This window comes from Pinus tabuliformis, chromosome J (genome assembly GCF_031772625.1).
Source record: "Pinus tabuliformis cultivar Carrire ecotype Pingquan chromosome J, CPIR1, whole genome shotgun sequence".
In the NCBI taxonomy this organism is placed as follows: domain Eukaryota; kingdom Viridiplantae; phylum Streptophyta; class Pinopsida; order Pinales; family Pinaceae; genus Pinus; species Pinus tabuliformis.
In genome coordinates, this window is record NC_142295.1 from 1,486,944,014 (window position 1) to 1,486,961,979 (window position 17,966).

The following is a 17,966-nucleotide window of genomic DNA, read 5'->3' on the forward strand; positions in this document are numbered from 1 at the left end:
AGACAAAAAGCAAAATACCCAATTGAGAGGTTCACAGCCTTATAGGCCTTACACACCAAAAAACAAAAAGAACTAACAAGACACCAGTGACCATAATCAGTCATTAGAAGTAATAGAAGCAAAATTGTCTAACCTCGTTCTTGGAGGAGGAGGAGGGGGTATAGACAATGGACATGTTGCTCAAAGTGAAAAAGCCAAGTTTACAACTTCTCGAGCTTCTCTGTTAACATATTTTGGTCACGCTAAACAATCACAATTCATTCACGAACGTGGCATTGAAAGTAGTGGATTTGCTCCAACTTAGACATAACTGCCTCGTGCTCTTCCTTCCAAGACCTGTCATGAGATTTCGACGTGTCCATGATGGATTGGAACATCTCATGTTGCGCCGAAGTTCCCTTGTTGTGACTAGCAGTAACGCGTCCAACTAACCCCACATTTCTTGTCTTGCCACTCTGCCCCCGTGAGCTCGGACTTCGTCCACGGTCTGTGCCCCTGCTCCTACTACCTACTCCACGACCGCCCTGTGCCAGGATCCTGCAACCCCTATCGGCCACAAGAATGGCCAATGATCTTCTCCCACTGCAAACTCCACAACCCCCACGAGCTTTGCCTTGCATTATTCCCCGCATCATGACTACTCTTATCAACACCAACTTCCACACTGTCACCCCAAGCACTAACAAGCTTAGTTGTCCCCTCTCTTAGTTAGAACAATTCCGACTTATCCAGCACAGGAGCGCGTGAGGAACATGGAACCGACTTCATCTTGGTATCCCTGTCGAAACCCAAAGTCCCATAAAGAACCCAAATCGACGCCAGCATCCACCCTTGAACCACGCTATCAGTAGCTACATAACCTACCAGCCAATCGACTGTCACTTGAGACCCTTCAACTCCACACCATAACCAAAATATGCAAAATGTCCCAGCCCCACTAGTCTCCACTGTTTGAATTCTTCACAAATCTATCAACGGCCCATACAAACATTGCCAAACAACCCCTAACATGGAGGGTCCAAAGGAAAACCACCCAACTAAACACAAAGAAGGCAAAACACCTAGACTCTGAGAAACCTGACTGACTCCAGAGCCACTGGGCTTCCCCAAAGGAATTCTTCGTCCAACAGCACCAAGAAAGAAAAACCAGACAATGCCAATCACAAAGAACCAATATATAGCCTTCTCTAGAGCCTTGGCTCGAGCAAAATCACCACCACCGGAAACCCTAACACCACCAACAAAATCACCAACCACCTTACATAGGCAACCAAAGCACCACCGCCCAAAATACCAATGTCAGAATCTACCGAGGCCTGAAACACCTACACCCAATATTAGCCACTTCTCCAACTAGCAGAGCCTATAGGTAAAGAATGAAAAAGAGAGTTTCACCCAAAATGGCAAAGAGAGATTTGTTAACTTAATAATCCCACAAGAGTGATGGTTGGAGGTCCTCCACCATACTCACACGACCCGAAGAAAGGGAAACACATACAAATTTGCATCCCGCAGAAAACCTACTACCATTTGGAATGCTACATGTTCGACGCTACTTAACCACCTTATCATGCCTGCCATGAATACATGAGGTCATCCTACTCCCTCTCGCGCAAGCGAGTGCTGATGTTTCACATGTTCTAAGGCAGAGTCATTAACCGTAGCATAATGGGAAGGCAAATTGCCGACCCTCCTCCACCTATGCGAAATATCGGATATCATACTTCGCACGTCAATGAGTTCCACATATTCACCGCTCCATCAAAGAACTTATTTTTTATTTATTATGTTAAATTTCTTTGGAAAAAAAATTATGTTAAATATATTTTTTTAAAATAACTTAGATAATGCATTTTCTATTTAAGGTTATTTAACATTTAGTTGATATTACTTTGCTTTCTAGTTTTCTATAATAGGTAAAGTACCCACTCATACCTTTAGATAACTCACAAAATCTTTTTATTCTCCGAATCTATTTAACGTGATAAATAATTATAGAAATCCTCTCTCATATTTATTTATTTTAGTTATTTATTAATTAAATAAATAATTATTATAGAATACTTGTTCTTTGAAATAATTTATGTTTTATAAAAATGGTTTCCGTATTCAATAGCTCCTGTAAAGTTCAATCTACCCTGTAAAATTTAAACCTCAACTTGATAACGACTAAACCTGTACCAACTATCAATAAATTTTAACTACCATTCAAATTCATATAATTTTGATATCAGAGAGTAACCATGAATTAGATCACAGGAAGGGAAACCAGCTAAGAAAGAACATTAATGTAAATCCAAATCATTAACAAATGGAAACATATTGTATCAAAAGTCTAATATGCACTCAATTTTAGAGGCGTAGAGAGGTTACAATTTCGCTTTGATCCTAAAAAGATTTAAGGAATTTAGGGATAATTTTTTTGGAAAATCTGATTGTTGGAGTATTAGAATTGTTTTTTTAAATTATGAAAAGGAATCAAGCACAAGAATCTCTGAGCTTCCAAAATCTTGAATTCTTTTTTTTCAAAATCTTAAAATTTATGGATATAATTTAAATATAAAAACAAAAATCTAGAATTTTTTGGTTTCCAAAATCTTAAAATTTATGAGTACAAAATCTTAAAACTTAGGGTTATAATTTAGGAGAAAAAAAAAATTCCATCAATTTCCAAAATTTTAAAATTTATGGATATAATCTAAACATAAAAAGAAAAAAAAAGAAGAAAAATTTGTCAAAATCTCACCATAATTAACATTATTTTTTGAGCGAAATTGTGACCTATTATTATTATTATTATTATATGAACGAAATTGTGACCTCTAATTTTAGATGATATCCTTGAAATAATTTTCAGGAAAGGCCCCTGCACATCGTCACTCCATCGGCAATTGGGATCTGGGCAATCTCGATACGAGAATCTAGGACAAGGGCCTTGTTTAGTTCCAACGTATGCTCTCTACCATATCTCATGAGTTCGCTCATGGGAACTTTGGGAGTAAGCACAATGGATCCTTGCCACAGAGTATTGTCATACGCAATCACACCTCCCACCTTCACCAAATCTATCAGCTGCATATGGTAGTTCAGATAGTTTCATTTGTCAACATCTACAGACGCGAAATCAAGTGATCTGTGCATCTCCTCCTGCACAATACCCATTTCATCAATTTATTAAGCCTTAATCTGCTATCCCCAAACCCTTAAATTCTCCCTCATATATTTTACGTATAGTCTTAAGCATTTCATCCAGAACTAGCAGAGCAGGGCCTTCTCTGAAATCAATTTTGTGGGCAAATCCAGCTTTCTCAATGATAGGTCGCCCCATATCATAATTCTCTCTGTTAATGTACAACGCTATTATCTGCCATGCCAACCTTCATTAATTAATTGGCCCACATACAAACATTAAATTCCCTTGTTTGGGAAAAGCTACTGTTAATACAGTCATATAAATTTGAATATAAATGCACCTTTCCATCATTGGGTAAGGCAAGTGTCGTGCTGAGAAGTGAGTGACCAATGTACACCCCAATCTCTATGGTGTTCTTGGCGTTCATCAACTTCAGCAGGAGGCCCAGAAATTGACCTTCATCCGGAGGAATAGCCATGCCATTCATGTCACAGAGACAATCCATAGTTGCTTCACACCATGAAAACTGGTTTTGCCAGCACAACACTCATTTATATCTAGATTTAAGGAATTTAGAACACTGGTGAGACTACTTGCCAATCAATTTTAAACACCAAAACTCTAGAGGTAAGAGTTGGTGATAAGACTTGCTTTCATATTGCTTGTATCTTCCTACACTACGAGCATATTGAATGTATCCTCCTACACTATGGGTTTATAGGTGACGCCTCTAGATATTTAAACACAAGTGAGACTACTTACAAATGGATTCCACGAGAAATAAAAAAATAGAAAAGTAAAACTTACCGGGATGTTTGGAAGTCAATTCCTGGAGCTCCTTCATTGTGCAATTACACCTCGTTCTTTCTTTAGAAACTTTTTCATTCCATTAGAGATGATTATCTTTCCTGGTTTCTCTATGAGACCTCTTAATTCTACTTCATTTCCTTCCGAAGAAAATCTGATGAAAAGTTCTTGAAAATTAAAAGCTATTGTACCCAAGGATTGTATCCATTGGACTCCTAGTACAACATCAGCACCACCCATTGGAATGGAAAGCATTGGGCTATTCAATACATATTCTCCCATGGATAGCTTAATATTATGGCACTTTCCAGAGCAATTTATGGTTCCTCCACTTGCAACCATCACTTGACACTCTGGTGTTGGATATAGGAAGCAATTCAATTCCTTGGCTATCTTACAATGAATATAATTATGGGTACTGCCCGAATCAATCAACACTATTACATTTTTCTTCTTGATATGTCCTTCTATCTTGATAGTTTGAGGAGTAGTAATTCCAGCCAATGCATTACAATATATGGTCGTGTTCATTTATTCTTTCTCTAGGGTTTATTCCTAGTGTATATCCTCTTCTTTTGACGTTTCTTGTTCCTTTTCGTCCTCCTCTTCACAATCTATGTAAAATAATTTCTTCTTAGTACACTTTTGACCTTTAGTGTATTTTCTATCTTAACTGTAACAAAGCCCTTTTGCTCTTTTTTCTTCGAATTGTTGGGGTGTCAACCTTGTAGGTTGTGGTACCAGAGATTTTAAGAAGTAAGTTCTGTATTCCAGCTTCATCTTGTTTATATTCTGTTGAATTGCTCTGTGAACGGTCACCCCTACTTTTGGTATCAGAGCCTTGAAAACGACCCTGTATAATTCTATAGACAAAACCTCAGACGAGCCAGGCAGCCTTTGAAAAGCATCTCTGTTATACATTGTGCTGAGTAGATAAACGCTCTATCAGTCAATTTCTGGAATAGAATTATACCACTCTGTTATGGCTAAATTTTTAAGATCTTTCTCTACCATTGATAAAAGGTCAATATCTGAAGTAGAAAATAGATCTGTTGAGTCAGATATAAATGAACATGAACAAGTTGAAGATCCAGAAAGCTGGAACCCCCCTGCCTTAGATACTAAAGAAGTTTATCCGGTTCCAATGATGTTTAAGCTTTCAAAGAAATATTACTTCAAAGAAGTTGAAGTTAAGATCAGAATTAAAGGTCCACATGTACAGATAATAGGGTTAAATATATTCTCAGAAGATGAAATAAAAAAGTTTAGAAAATATGCTAAGGAAGGAAGATTTCATTATTTACATTTTGGAGCTATAAGGATTGGTTTGGCTCCACTATTTAGACATGGATTAAATACTCCCTGCATAGCAGAATTGTTTGATTCAAGGCACAATGAATATGATCATGCTAGAATAGGAACAATACTGGGAAATCTGATGTCTGGTTGTCAGTATGGAACAATTTACCCTGATTATGCTATCAGTCTGACAGATATTCATCTCAAAGAATGTTGGAAAGCCTTGATAAGAGTACAAGGACTGTCTATGGCAGATGAGAGTGAATTCTTGTCTGTAATTGTTCAAACTTCCTTTCAGTTAACAAATACAGTACATCCTAAACTAAAACAGCCGGTGTTGAAAGACTGTGTGACAGTCGGGATAGGAAATGCACAGATTGAAGGTGTTCATTATGATAAGGAAACACTACCCGATCACTGGTACATCCAATATAAGTATTTGGCTTCAGATAATGCCAACAGCAAAATTAAAAGATTGGCTCTTGAAGATGGAGGGGTAAAAATTATTCCTAATCAGTCTACTTACCCAAGGATTCCTAGGCCAATAGTCTTGCTAGAGAAACATGTACTACCAGTAGAAAGTCCAGTCCAAAGTGGAAGAAAGTCCTTTTACAGACAGTTGTCCATACCAGAAGAACAACCGTCTACTTCCACAAATACACCCCGGTCTGAAAAACAATTGTATATACCTGAAGAAAAACCATTTCTAGCTGTAAATAAAATGTTTAGAACTCATGTACATACTTATCCACCTATGGAAGAATATAGATATGCTAATAAAAGATTTGTTAGAGGAGGAAAATGGCCACCAAAAACGAAATTCTGTGTCTCTTCATCATTGTCCAAACAGCCCGCTACAAGAGCAGACTGTGCACCTTTGCTAGAACATGACTCTCAAGAGCCCAATGATTTGGAGCAAGTATATCAAGTAGGAAATTATTTGACTACTTGGTGTTCCCATGCTGAAGATGTTCTAGATAATTTAGGACAACAAGCAGAATTGATAAATGCAAATTTAAAATTGTTGTATGAAGAGCAACAGGAAGAAAAAAGAGAAAGAGAGGAGAGAAGAAAAAGAAAAATGAAGAAAAAGGGTAAGAAAATCCCTAAATTTCATGTAGATATGACAACCCCAAATTACTGGGATTTAGAAGAAGAAGCACCAGAAACAAGTGATGGAGAAGGGACTTCCAGAGACACTGGAAAATTAACCAGTGGATCCTCTAGAACATTCAAAGCAGAAAAACCTTTTGAATCTAAGAAGGAAGTCATGACTTTAGAACAAGCTGCAACAAAATTTCCATCCTTTATTATGCCATCAATAAAAAATCAAAATAAAGCTCACATCCTGAAAGAAGCTATTAAGTATCCTAGAATCGAAGAATATTTGTTTGCTACAAATTCTAGTGGTTACATTCTAGATCTAGATAACTCATCCAATCCTGGTGAGTCTATTAGAATCTGGATAGGAGCCTTATATCAAATGCAGGTCACTACAAGATTAGACAATGTGTCTATCATGATTCTAGCAGAAAAGAGGATGGCAGGAATAGTGTTTGACTGGTGGATGGGAGGAACAGAAGCAGAGAGAATAGCGGTCATGGAAGCAGGTTTAGCTACATTTGAAATGTTGCTGAAAACTCAGTTTATGCCAGAACCAAAAGATGAAAAGAAACAGCTATTGACTGACCTTAGCCGCATGGAACTAAAAGATCTAAAATATTTAGATCAATTCGGTAAAGATTTTATGGCTAAAGTCTTTAAAGCTAATCTGTTCAATGACATTGCTCAAAAAGTTTCTTATTTATCAAAATTACCAGGAAACTTAGGAGATCTGATAATGAAAGATCTTGAGGTTCAAATGAAGAGTTTAGAACAAGTTTATTGGGTTGATCTTCTGTTTAGAGTGTCAGAAAAAGTCAAATATTTGTGTTGGCAGAAGAAGGCACATGACATCACCCCAAGTTCAGATGTCTGCAAAACTGTACTACCATGGACGCCTTTTAAATCAAAGAAGAAAAAATACAAAAGGTATGGTAGATACAAACCCAAAAGAGTATCGAACCCGAAAAGACCTTTCAAAAAATTCAGATATTTGAAAAAGAGAACTGCACCAAGGAACAACAATTGTTGTTTCATTTGTAAAAAGGAAGGACATTTTGCCAGAAAGTGTCCTCAGAAATCATCCAGTAAACTCAAAGCTTGTATAGATATTGAAGAATTTCAAGATGATTGGTCTGTAGTAGAGTCGGATGAAGAAATTTCTGATGTATATATTCTTACAGAAGTTTCAAATAACGAAGATGAAGAGCTTGTACAGAAAATGAATATTTGTTTGAATTGTTCTGAAGATGATTTTTCTAGTGAGCAGCACTATAGTGAAATTGAAATTTCTTCAACTCTTGTGTCATCAAGTGAGACAAAAGATGATTCAGACCCAGAATCCAATTTTGAAGAAGAACCAGAAGAAGCAGAAATATCAGAAAGACCAAATAAATGTAAACAAATTGCATCATCTCTACCTCAATTAAATTCTCTATGTCCATTCGAAAAGAAAATTGCCCCATCTACTAGTATACCTTTACCAGAGATTACAAGGAATGAACAAAGCACATTGCTGAAAAAGATTGTCAAAACAGAAAGCTTGATTTATATCCCAGTGGAAGTACAAGTCAGAAATGAATGGATTTCAGTAGATGCATTCGTAGACACTGGAGGATCAAATAATCTAGCTAGACCATCTTTGTTCAAACCTCTCTGGAAACCATTAAAGAATATACTAGTTTCAGAAACAATTGGAGGATCTGTCCAGCTCACACACTATGTAGACAATATTTCTTTAAAAGTTGGGGGGAGTATTGTAAAAATATCAGCAATTCAGCACTATGACCCTTCAGCAAGTTTGATGTTAGGCATGCCATTTATAAACTCTGTGCTTCCAGTAACTATCAGCCAAGATAAGCTGATAATAAATTTGAAGAAAAAAGCTATATCTGTGCCTAGGCTAAGTATTGCAAACTCTGAAGCTAGGCGCGAGAATAGCCAAAAGAAAGTAGGAACTAGAAGGCCGTCTAAAGATTCAAATGACTGGCAAGAGGTCCTACAAATTTATGAAGCTAGAGCAGAAAAGATAAATAAACAATCAGCATGCATTGAAGAAAATTGGTCTACAGAACAGAGAGATATCTACCAGAGACTTCTAAAAAGTTGTTCGGACAACCCACAGCAGTTTTGGGAAACTGAGAGTCCGATGCAGGAAATAGTCACCTTACATGACAATGGAGTAAAAGGAAAAGTGATTCCTTGCACACCATCTGATGAACAAGAAATGAGGAATCAAATTCAAGAACTACTAAAGATGCAGCTTATAGAACCTAGTGAATCTCATTATGCATGCTCTGCATTTTTAGTCAGAAATCATTCTGAGATAGTAAGAGGTAAACCACGGATGGTTATTAACTACAAACCTCTTAATGCCATTACTCAGAATTTTAATTACCCATTGCCAAGACCAGAAGTGATTATGCAAAAGATTCAGCATAGTAAGGTGTTCAGTAAATTTGATATGAAGTCAGGTTACTATCAGATACAGATTCAGCCAGAGGACAGACATAAAACAACTTTCATATGTCCAGCAGGATTTTATCAGTGGAAAGTTGTTCCATTCGGTTTGAAGAACGCTCCAGCCTTCTTCCAAAGAAGGATGGATTATATTTTTGCTAAATATGATTTCATAGTTACATATATAGATGATATTTTGATTCATAGTCCAGATGTACATACTCACTTGAAACATCTAGAGATTTTTCTTGAAGAAGTTAAAAATCATGGCATTGTTTTGTCAAGAACTAAGATGTCCTTATTTCAGGATAGCATTGATTTTTTGGGGATAAATGTTGCAAATGGTTCTATTCAAATGCAGCCCCATGTGCTAACAAAATTGACACAGTTTCCTGATGAACTGAAGGACAAAAAGGCAATTCAAAGATTTATTGGAGTTCTGAATTACTTGCACAAATACATCCCAAATCTCTCAGAAAAGACAACTCCTATAAGAAGATACAGCAATGGAGGATGGTCAAATGAAGCTACTGAAGCAGTGAAGAAACTTAAAGAAGAATGTCAGCATCTACCAAAGCTTCAACCACCAGGTGATGGTTTATTAATCTTACAAACTGATGCGTCACTTGATTTTTGGTCAGATGTACTTTTAGAACAAAGAAGAAATAATAAGGGAGAGATTGAAGAAAATTTGTGTGGATATGCTTCTGGGGAGTTTACAGCAAGTCAGAAAAACTACTTCATAGCTGAAAAAGAAACCTTAGCCATCTTCAATGGAATTCAGCGGTTTGAGGTATATCTAACCCCAGTTAAGTTTTTAATCAGAACAGACTCCAAAAATTTTAAGTATTTTCTGTCAGCAAAGATTTCAAGACAACTTGCAAAAGGCAGAATTTTGGCCTGGCAAATCTGGTTTCAGCAATTTGAGTTTGAAGTTGAGTGGATTCCAGGCAACTCAAATTTCTTGACAGACGTTCTAACCAGAGACATGAGTAAAATGTTCATAACCTGTAAATATTCAGTTTTTGAGATTCCAGGTAAAAGCCCTGCAGATGATAGTTTTGCCACTTTTGTAGATAGATTTAGAATCTTAGAAAATCATGCAAGTTTTGTGACAGATGAAATCAAGAAAGTGGTCGGTCTTAGACTAAGGAGAAATTGGTGGATCAGAAGATGCCAAGCATGGCAGTCAAAGAATTTGGGCATATCATTAGGCCTTGATGAAAACTTGGTGAAAGTCTTTTCTTTACCAAATATGAAGGTTAAGCTTTTCTTCAGAAGCTTATCTGATTTATGGTCTAGTGTTTACACACAAGAAATGATCTGGACACTCAAAATTTTGAATTATTATCAGATCATAGGAAGTGTTGATTTTGCCTTTAGTCTTTTCACAGGTGCCAAGATTTTGGATCTAGAAGAAATTCCCATAAAAGAGGAGATGATAAAATATCTGCTTTCTTTAAGAATTCCAGATATATTTGAAGAACTAGAATCCTCTTTCCTTCAAAGGATTGATGAGAATTATGCAAATACTGATACTTTCCCTCAGTATGAAATATTTGAGACTTTTGCAGATTGGAGAATCCAAGAAGGAAAATGCAGAAAAATCCAAGTTACCAGAGTATCCCAGTGCATACAAAGATCCTCACAATATTTGAAAACATTTGCTTATCCTTGGGATTTTCATAGTTTGAGAATTAGAGACAGCATAGAACCAAATCCTTTTTCTCAAGTATTCAGCCATGAAAGGATTGGTAATTCTGAAACTGGTAACAATCAAGAGTTAATCAAACAGCATGCTGAATGGTTCCACGAGTTTGGGAATTTGAGACTGGTAGAAAAAATTCAAATTCTTAACAAAATGGATAGTCTACAAGGACAGCCAAAAGTTTTAAAATTTGCAATTAATCAAAAGGCATTAATCACCATCTCAGTTTTATCTCCAAATTGGAACAATAATGTCATCCACATTATTAGTTTGATGATATCAAAAAGGATATGCACGTCAATGATTTTTGAGTTAGGATGGCAGCATAGAGACTGTTTGAGTGAAAACTGCAGGTTATGGATTCAACATGCTATCGAGAGCTCCACCAATATGTTTCAGATATTCAAATGGGAATCATTAGATGGTGTAGAACTGGCAGTACAAAGATCACCGGCAACACGCAATGCTTTTAAAGATTCTTTTCTGGATATTGAAATAAGTGCTCTTCCTTTTTTGAACAAGTGGGAAAAACAAGAATTGATGCATACACCACAACAGCCAGGACTTCACAGAATCAAAACAAATATCATAAAGGGAGAATCGTCATCTGCAGCATCTCGCCGTATGACAAGGTCGCCAAAAGAAAAAGAAGAAATGACAGATGCACAAGATCCAAATGAAGGAATCGAAGAACAGTATGACCGACTTATGAATAGATACCATCGACAGCTCATCGATGAGTACGAACCATCCGCTGGATCGTCAGAAGAAGATTTATGGGAGAATAGGAGTCCGACGGGACCCTGGTAAAAGAATCTCTTGTCAGCAATGTAATAATGTTGGTTACATGTTGTGACAAGAATCTTTTGTACAAAAGAAAGATTGAGTAGACACCGTCGGTGGAAAAAGATACCGACAGGACCCTCAATTATTTCTACTTTATGTCATGTCTTAGTTAAGTTTAGATTCGTTTTAGGTCTATTTAAGAAGGAGTCTTCATGAGTTCAGATCATCGTTCGATTGAGAGCATGTGTGTTGTAATGAACTCTGAGACACTTCTGTAATAAGCTTTGTATTCTGTTCTTTCTTTTTATTAATATCGAAGCCTACTGGGCCGTCTGTCTGAGGACAGTTCTGCACGTCTGAGGATAGTTTTTGTTTTTCCAAAAGAGGTTGAACTATAAGGCGCTGGAGTGAAGACCCGTGGAGAGAGGTTGTGTAAAGACTCGTGCATGTTCCCTGAGGAGAAAGAACTAGAAAGTCAGACTTTTATTTCCAGAAAGTTGCGAGATTTTAAGAAGTAAGTTTTGTATACCAGCTTCATCTTGTTTATATTCTGTTGAATTTCTCTGTGAACGGTCACCCCTACTTTTGAAACAACACTTCCATCCTTATAGTTATGAGTGGTAGGCTTCCTTGTTGCCATAATTTTGCTTTCCATTTTTCTTGCCAACCTAAATGCCTTCTCCAATGAGTCAGGTTCCCAAAGGCGAACCTCATGTTGGATGTTATCCTTTAAAGTCCCTATGAACACATCAATCCTATGCTCCTCTGGAATATCTTTTACCCTTATATTCAATTTTTGGAAGTCTTCAATGTGCTCCATCATTGAACCCTTTTGTTTGAGGTTTATCAATTGGCTAAAAAAAGTGTTGCTTTTTGTATCCTCATAATGTGCTATCATTTTTTCTGTAAAAATTGCCCAAGTGACAATTTGTTTATGAGAACAAAGCCATTGATACCATACAAACTAATTTGGTTCCAAATATAAAGTTGCAATGTGTACCTTTTGTGTGTTTTTCACATTATGAAGATTGAAATATTGCTCCATCTGTAGTATCCATGTTACGGGATCCTTGCCATCAAACTTCCGCATATCTAGCTTTGGAACATGTTGGGTCTTCAATCCAACATTAGAGTCTATGAAATCATAATTAACATTACTTTTTTTCTCATCATGAGTTTCCTTTACTACCATTTCACCAACAGTAAGCATTTCTTGTAGCAACTTAGTCAAATATATCTTCAAATCTTTCATCTTAGCATCCATGCCATTCATCTTAGCTTCCATGTCATCCATCTTAGCTTGCACGCCATATATATTAGCTTCCATGCCATTCATCTTAGCTTCCATGCCATTCATCTTAGCTTCCATACCTTTCTTTAAACCATCGATCTTAGCTTGTATCACCTTTTGTGAGAGTGAAATTTGTTGCACTTGGTCTCGTAATTTTGATATATCATGTTGCATTTCTTCATCTTCTTCATGAGTCATGCTAGAGCTTTCAGGTTGCTTACTAGGTGTTTCCATCTTCTTTCTTTGGGGCATCAATTCATGATAATTATGCTTCACTATGCCCTTTGAACTTCAACCTAATTTTTCAATCCAAACTTATGCAAAATTTTAAGAAGACTATATACCTTTTTTCTCTTTGTAGAAGCTCTATATTGAATTTGTTGTATCTCTGTAATTGTAGATCTCCAAGGTCTAAAATTCCTTCCTACGGTAGCCCTCTGAGTCCTCTTTCTAATGCCACTAGTCTAATCAAAATTGGATTCTACAAGAAAGAATTTGTCTCAATATCCCAAGATGGCCTGGTTATATAATGTTTCACTAGAGAAAAATTATACGACGTGCCATGTGTCACTGTTTCAACCTTAGAATCTAAAAAAAGAACACAGAAAACTACAGTTAGTCCTATTTCTGGAACTTTTGACGAAATTTCAATATTTTACTCAGAGAGAAAGTTATGACGATTTTCCCAAGGTCACCTATTTGGAATGTAATTCGTGAGTCTGCAAAAACCCTAACTTCCTTAGATCATATCTCCGACAATATAGTGAGACAAGATTTGAAATTCAGACATGAGGTTCATAACGATTTCGGCTCAAATGAGTTTTTGTTTTAGCTTTTGAAACGTCACAAAACAAACGTTATAGCGGAAATTCCACGATGACATATTTGGAGCAGCAAAACCCTAGAATCCAAAGCTCTGATACCAAATGTTATGAAACTGGCTCACAAAAAAGATAGAAAAGAAAGATCAACGCCTTAGAAATCAGCCTCTTCAAAGGGGAAAGCTCCTTTACATTACACAAATGAACAATTCTTGGATGATACAAATGACAAAATGTCTTTTTTATATATAGGAGTCTAAGGGGTCACAATATAATCAAAACCGACATAACAATAATAATATAAGGGCACAACAATAACAATAGTGGATTTCTATGGGGCACAATAATAACAATATGGGGACATTAGGGGCACAACAATGACAATAAGGGCTACAATGACAATAGTAATGGGGGAATCACTAGTATTATAGGGACCTAACATGAAATCAGATTTTTTCATGTATTTTTCATTTTTCGTGTAGCAGGGTACATAGAAAATATGTAACATGGGTACTCCTTGGATGAGGAATAAAATTTTGCATCCAACGAGTACTCCTGCTCGAAATTTGAGTAGAAACTTAAGGACATAAGTTGAAAATACAAGTTGAAAAGTAGTTTTATTATTTTATTATTTTTTAAAATTTTTACTTTTTTACTCCAAAATAGGGAACCATCCCCATGGTTGACATCATCACCTTGAATTCTATTGGTTCTTATAAATTTTATTTTGGTTGTACATTATTCTTAGGAGGCTCATTTTAGACCCCAAAATTCCCCTAATGAGGGCATATTTGAGTCTCAATCCATAGAACGACATCCTGCTAGCTCTAAAGAATGATACTGCAAATTCAATTTAACTTGCAAAACACAAACTCGTATTCTCCTCTTCTAGAGTGATTTGTGCTATGATACCATGTAGAAATTCTCTGTAAATTCAACCTGCTAATTGTAATTTTATAAAACAATAGACTTGAATCTACTCTACTCATCAATGGAACAATTAAACGATCACAAAATCACAAAGAATACAAGAGAAAGAATTCAATCAACACATTACACAATGATTTCATGGGAAAAGCCACATCGAAAAAACCCTGCTATCTGTATATTGCATTAGTCAGAAAATATGAGAAGATTACAATGCTTTTCTCAAGCCCGAGCAACCTTTGCACTATTTCTATCTATCTCACCGCTTCCTAGACAAACCCTGGTCAATACTTAACCAAATTTTGGCTTGCCCAAGTCCCTATTTCCTTGCGTTGTTTCCTTGGGAATTAACCCCCTATTGATTAGGGAAATTCCTCAATATGAATTATGAAAACCTCATAGGCCTTCCTCTGACTGCATGCACCACGTGTACAATTCGGATGATTATACAACTGATAATATATTGTCCCTAAACTCCAATCTCAACTGGGTAACTCTCAGATCTAACATGCATGATTTATTTATGATTGAATGATCAATTAACTGGTTGAACACATAAAGCAACACCCCATTGTGTGACCTCCTACTAGTTCCTCCATCAATTGGAACTAGTTTAACTAACTTTAACTCAGTTAAACTAACTTAATTAATTACAACTCAAAATAAACTCAACCAGGGCTCCTATACTGTAAGAGACACTCTACATGACTCAAGTTAGACCCTCAACTCGAATTAACTTATCTAAGTAAGTCAATTTAACTTAGTTAACTCGTACAAGTTGTCTTGTGATGTGTAATTACAATTTTATTTCTAATCTAATTCAAGGACAAAATTAAATTAAGATTTTCTTGTTGCATTTTCAACAAAATACATAAGGAATATAGAGGCTTCTTCTCCACCCAAGCACACACAGGGATTCCAAAGGCCAACTTCCTTCACCAAAGCACACATAGGGAATCGAAAGACCAACTTCCTCCACGCAAGAATGATAAGGGATTTTAGAGAAGGAAGTCTCCACCCTTCAAGAAAAACACAGTGGTTCCACCTACTTTGGGTCATCCAGAACTCATTGTAAAAATCAAACAACAAGAAAGGTTTTAGAGGTCCTCTATCTAGGAATCCAAGGAACAAACTTCCACCCTATCCATCAAGGGAATCCAGAGAAATCCCATCTCCACCATATGGATATATAGGGAATCGACAGGTCATTGTTCCTCACCAAGGAGAGACCTTTGTCATGCCAATCTTTCCAACTAAACTGGTATCAATGTCTTCTTTTCTCTTCTGCAAAACTCCTTGTTCCTCCTCTTTTGCGATGTTTTATGTCTGAATCCAGTTCAAATTCCCGAATGGGGGTCGAAACCCTTATTTTCCTCTACCCTCTCTTTTATTTCATGCCCAAAGGTTGACTTTCATTGTCCTTGCTGCTAGCACTATCCATCATCATAAATTTCTTGTCCTTCTTGCCTTGCAATTATTTTCCAAGGCAACATGGTCCTAGTCCTTCTTTTTCAGTCCTGTTAATTTCAGAAAACCAATCCATTAAATACACACACACACACACACCGACCAGCCTTTAATGGCTACCAAAACAGTTCAGATATCCTGCAGCAAAGAAACCTCATATATCCTAAGCAAGCAACCTCCTCAGCTCTGGAATCTGTGTCCCTTTGACTTTCCATTTTTAATATATTTTGTATGGATATTTACATTGCATTTGCATGAGGTAAACCTGAGATGGGGTCGTCATAGTATAGAGTAGCACCTCAACATTCCACCCCTAGTTGGTGGCAATCCCAACAACAACTAGGACTCCATCCAGATCGCAACTACATATTTTGATCCCACTATTTACTCTTCTGATGTGCTCAAAATTTTATTGCTTTTTGGTATTACTATCTTTTCATGGTCAATTTGGCCCGCTTTTTAGTGTATGTATGGTCATATTTGGTCTTTTTAGCCTAAACCATCTAACATTTCTTTGTATACTCCTATTTAGAAGGTAATACAAAATTTACCATATATTTCAATGTGGATTGTAAATAGAATATTTCAATCTCCAACATAGTATTTTATATCAACTTACAGAGAGAGATAATGTATTTCAATGTAAAAATTTTCTAATTAAACCAATTGTTACTTTCACCTTTCCATAATGAGTGAGATGTATAATTCCTTTAACATCTAATATGAAGTTGACACATGGAATTTAAAAAAATGTTGATAGCAAAAAAAATTCAGTATGGACCATAAATAAAATATTTTAATGTCAATTTTATATGTATCCATAAAGTGAAATTCAAGAAAAAATTATGGTTAAAAAATTTCAGTGGTGTGTTGTTTAGGATGAGGGAGATGTATATTTCTTGCTTAACATGGAGTTGTGTAATTCCTTCTTGATTTCATGCATTGAGAGAGATCAAGTCAATGGAGGTAGAAACTTTTTTTTAGATTAAAAATTTTGAAGAACCATTTGCACCTAGAGAGCTTCGATCCCTCTAAACACCTGATAAATAAAAAATTAAGATGATTCTTTGTTAAAACATTTTAATAATGTGTTACTCAATATAATGGAAACTTGTAAAGAACATGATAGATTCAAGGTTACAAGGATCTTCATTAAAACATTTCAATAGTGTGTAATCAATATGATAAAGATACACAATTTATTTTGTACTCAACATGCATTTATGTACATAGAAAAACTTAAAATAGAATAAGTCACTCAATATGAAAACTTTCTTTAATTAAAAATATGTGAGAAAAATAGCAACTTAAAAATTTGAATCCTCTAACCGCTAAAAGAATCAAATCTCTTCAAATAAAAATATTAAAAAAAAAAAATCTAAAAAAAAATTCCTTTAAATTATAATAAATTCAACGTGAGATCAAATCTCTTCAAATAAAAATATTTAAAAAAAATAAATAAACCTAAAAAAAATTATCCTTTAAATTATAATAAATTCAACGTGAGAGGGATATGGCATTATCCTTCCTTGCCAAAAATCAACTACTTCAGCTGGCTTCTTTGCCACTCCAAAATTTTGACTGATGAAAATTTTCAGAAGCGAGGTTTCCACAGCCCTTCAAGGTGCAGCCTGTGTAAGGAAAATCAGGAAAGCATAATTCATCTTATGCTTGAATGCACTTTCACAATGCAAATTTGGTCTGCGCTGCTAGGAACTTTGAGCCCCAACTTCGCACTGCCAACCTCCATTTCTGATATATTCGCTAATTGGCTGCAAAGATACTTTGGTCCCCCACCAAAAAATAAGATTATCAAAGTTGCTTGGTCTACTCTCCCTAAAATAATCTGTTGGCAGGTTTGGCTTGAGCGAAATAAAAGGATCTTCAGAAACTATGAACAGGATGCCAAGCTTGTGGTAGTTAAGATAAAATGCCAGTTAAAAGAGTGTCTGAGAGAGCATAAAGACGATTCAAGTTTAAGCCAACAAGATATAAATTTGGGCTCTTCTCTCGATCTTCAGTTTCAAGAAGTTGCAAATAGTATCTCCCTCCCCAAAGATTGGAAAATAAGGGCTACAACAAAAGAGTTCCAGGGATGGATTACAAATCATCCGAGACATTCTGTATTTTTTGATGGGGCTACAAAGAGCAACCTTAGAAGAGCTG

General features: G+C 36.0%; 1 pseudogene; it reads right to left on the reverse strand.

Moving 5' to 3' along the window:
- Window positions 1-2,853: 2,853 nt before the first annotated feature.
- LOC149233024 (caffeoyl-CoA O-methyltransferase-like) lies at window positions 2,854-3,977 on the reverse strand (annotated as a pseudogene).
- Window positions 3,978-17,966: the final 13,989 nt, after the last annotated feature.